Here is a 3,817-nt window from a genome sequence, read left to right on the forward strand (position 1 = left end):
TGCCACCCAAACTGGAAAACAACGCGTAACATTAAAAGAAAAATTTAAAAACGAAATCCATTGGCCCAAATTATTGTTATTGACCTTTTTCACTGTAAGGGGAAAGTTGGTAGGTTTTTCTCAAGGGCGAATTTCTTGGGATGTCCCGACTGGCTCCAGGAGCTAAATATTCTGAGGGTATCGGAGAAGGGAGACCCTTATGGATTCGATTCCGAATACGATTTCGCAGTAATCGATACCTATCAGTCCTGTGTTGGGCCCTGGAGTGGACACTGCTCCCCATCCACAGAATAACTGCATCCGCCGCCTTCCCGCCCCGTCTCGGGTTTTAACATTCCTTTAGACCCAGAAAGGCCTAAAATAACTAAAATAAAATTAGGCGTCCTCCAAGCCAAACATCCTCTCTCGAGAGAGCCTTAGGTCCGGGGTGATCGATTCGACCAGATGTGAGAACAAAACTTAGAGGTGAAACCACTTGGGGACTTTGGGAGCCTGTTTTCGGGGGTTTGCACTAAGATGTACAGAGGACGGTGCACACACGACCCCCGACACCTCGTTTCCAGAACATCCGGGCCTGGGAGCAAAAGAAAACGCAGAAGCAGGGTTCCCGGTGTTCGTGGTTGGGGGAAGGGGGTCCCTGCGCACTGCAGGAATCAGGCGCCGCATGTGGAAGTTTGGGGTCCCGAGCACTCCCGACAGGGAGGCGGCGGCTCCTCCTTCCGGCGCCCCAGATTTCCAGATCAGAGACGCGGGGAAGGGGCTCTCCTCTACGTTGAGCTTTCTAGCCCCGGGGTTAACTCCAAGACCCGCCGCTTGAACAAGTTGTTAGTCTGGGCCGGGAACTTCACCCCTGGGCAGGCTGAGGGCAGGCTGAGGCCAGGGCTGGGCAGAAAAGTTCCCCCCTCACCTGCCCCCCGCCCCAGAGCAATGGAGATTCCTCCTCGCCCGGGGGCGTCTACGGCCGAGGCTTTGGGGGTCTGAGCGCCTCCGCTGCGGGAGCCCTAGGGGCCCAGCGGCTTAGGAAAAGGCCGTTCACCCGCAAGGGAGCTCCCAGGCCCCGACGCTACCCCTCCCTCTCCAAGGAGCACGCATTCAAGCTAGGGCGCAACGTCCGCGCCCTGGATGTAGAAAGCGGTTCCAACAAATCGCCAAACTTCCTAGCCAGGGAGACCCTGCCCAAACTCGCACACCCTCGGTTCGGGGCTAGAACCCAGGCAGGGTGCCGGAAGCCTGAGCCCTCCCCTAAGCTCTACTAGTCTCTCAGCTGCGAGCAGGGAGCCGGGGAATCCCCGCACCCAAGGCTGACCACCCTCCAGAGCCTCCGCCCCTCGCCGCGAGAAGACGCCGGACGGCGTGGCCGCGCCCTCAGGCCGTCTCCGCGGGGGGAAGGGTGCCCCCTCCGCACCCCGCCACCCCCGGGGCCTCGCAGCCGCCTAAATGCACAAACAGAACGTGGGGATGCCCCCGGCAAGCCTCGCTGGCCAACCACGCATGAACGGGAATATCGGGGTGGTGGGGTTGTCTGTCGCCCCCTAGGGAGCCTGCACTCACACGCAGCGCTTGAAGCCCTGGACCAGGCCCCCAGCCGCTCGAATGGCCCAAGAAACACGAGACAGGAAGCGACGAGGCGTCAGCAAGGACAGCAGCGCCCAGACAGCGCTCCACCTCCTCCGAGGTGCGGGCGGGCGCCGCAGGAAACAGGGCTCCGGACCCCGGGCGGGGCCGGTGGAGCTGGATCGGGGCTGACCCGCGACTCCTCTTTCCTCCCCAGGGAGGGTAGCCCGCGCGGCAGGTGGAGGCCCCCGAGCGCCTGGCGGACGCCGCGCCGTGCGTGCAAGGTGCACGTCCCGCCCCTCGGAACAGCATGACCTCCGGCGGGACCGGCAGTGAGGGGCAGGGCCCGGTTAGGTCGGGCCAAAATGCAGAAGCCTGCAGCTATCCGGGAGGAGGGCGCCCATTCACGCGCCTTACCCTCTGGGGCACCCACTGGGGCACGCGAAGTGTCTACTTGGTTTCCACGAGCACCCTTACGGTCTAAACCAACGAAGGCGCGCATCCTGCGGCGCCATGTGCATCGGCCCGCAGCCATTCCATAATATCAGGGATAACTGAAGAACGGCAGATCGTTTTGATGGTGTGCAAAGCGCCGCCGCACGCCCATAAATGCCTTGCGTCTTAGCCCAAGTCCAACGCGACCCCATCCACTGCTCACTTGTAAGCGCGCCGCGCCAAACGGGGTGCCCGAAGGGGCTTCGCAGCCTCTGGCTCTTCTGGGCAAACGTCTGCTTCTTCCACAAGGGCGAAGCAGGGCGTGGAGCTGAGGGCGCCCATAGGACCCGAGCTTCCGAGACCGCCCGACGCCATCGGTCCCGGGTCCAGTCTGGGCGCCCATTGGCAGAGGCCGTGGGTGTAGCCTCTAACCGGACAACCGTCTCCCCATTTCTCAGCGGGCGAAGGTGAATTTTTAGTTGTCCAATCACCTCAAAGCCACAGATTTGCCCGCTATTCGAGGACCCCTCCCTAGCGGCTCCCGCCTCTCCTGCCCCGGGGGACCCCCGCGCCCTCCAGTGGCCAAGCTCGACTGCAGAGCGCCTGTCACCTCTCCACTAACGTCCGCGGGCCCATCGCGCGCCGCCTGACCGCTCCGAGGGCGCGCGGGAGGACGCCCACGCCAGCCCAGCGTCCCCGGCGGTCTCCCCAGCTCGCCGTCGTAGGACACCATCCACCTCCAGGCCAGCTCCGCCCGGCGGCCTTAATACACTTATCTGGTCGCCGCCAGGCGAGGAGGCCCACTGTGGCCAGGCGCTGGGCGGCGCCGACTCGGCTTCCTGCGCCCCCGCCGGCACCCAGCCCACACAGGGGCATCCTCGCCCTTGGCAGCCTGGCTGCCCGCACGCCGCTCCTCCCTGCGGGCCCCTGGAGTCGCATCTGCCCTCCCCGCCAACAGCTCTCATTTCTTACCCCTAGGAACTGGAAATTCATGTCGTCGGCTCTTCAACCCTCTGTGCGCTGGGGATTTTAAGAATGGGAGCGACGAAGGAAGATCTTCCCAAGGGCCGAGTCCTGTGCTGTAAAGGGCTCAGAGCGTTTATTTAATTAACGGAAGGGGGAGGGGGGCGATTCACAGGCAAAGCGGGCTATCGCGATTGGAGGACACACCTGAAAGGCCCTCTTACTCCTCCCCTGCCCTCCGCCTCTGGGGACTATAAACTCACCGCCCGAAGAGGGTCATGCGCCTTACGTGTGTATGTATGTAACAGACCACGCTAGGGCTCCTTCCGTCACGGAATTACTTCAAATGTCGTCTACGTGCTGCCAAAGGATATTTTAAATTTTATTCTGTCTCCAAAGCCAGAGCTATTAACATTTCCGTGAATTCTCAGCTGTCATTTCTAGCTTTGATCTCACTTCAGGAACCTCGCAGGTTTCCAGGTAAACTCGAACCAGCGGTCCGCGAATTACTAGGGGAGAAGGAGGTGGGCGGGTGTGGGGTCTCCCTCAAATGGCAGAGACATTTCTTTGCGCCTTGGTTATCCAAGTTATCTGCCTTAAGAAAAGAGGCAAAGTGCCTTGGTTACAAAAAACACAAAAACAAAACAGCCGAGAGCCCAGGAAAATACAGACTTCTTAGGAAGACTGTAAACACAGAAATCAATGCCATTTATTGGGTGAACCATCAGTTTAAACATCGTGGGACTCACTGTGATCACCCGGGCCAGCAGAAGAAATTAGATTTGCACAGAAGCTGTTTCTCATTACCTGGGTCCTTGATGGTTTTCACATAAAACCTGCCCAGGCAACCCAAAAAGTTCTCCCC

The sequence above is a fragment of the Pteropus vampyrus genome, unplaced genomic scaffold, assembly GCF_000151845.1.
Source record: "Pteropus vampyrus isolate Shadow unplaced genomic scaffold, Pvam_2.0 Scaffold162, whole genome shotgun sequence".
Taxonomy (NCBI): Eukaryota; Metazoa; Chordata; class Mammalia; order Chiroptera; family Pteropodidae; genus Pteropus; species Pteropus vampyrus.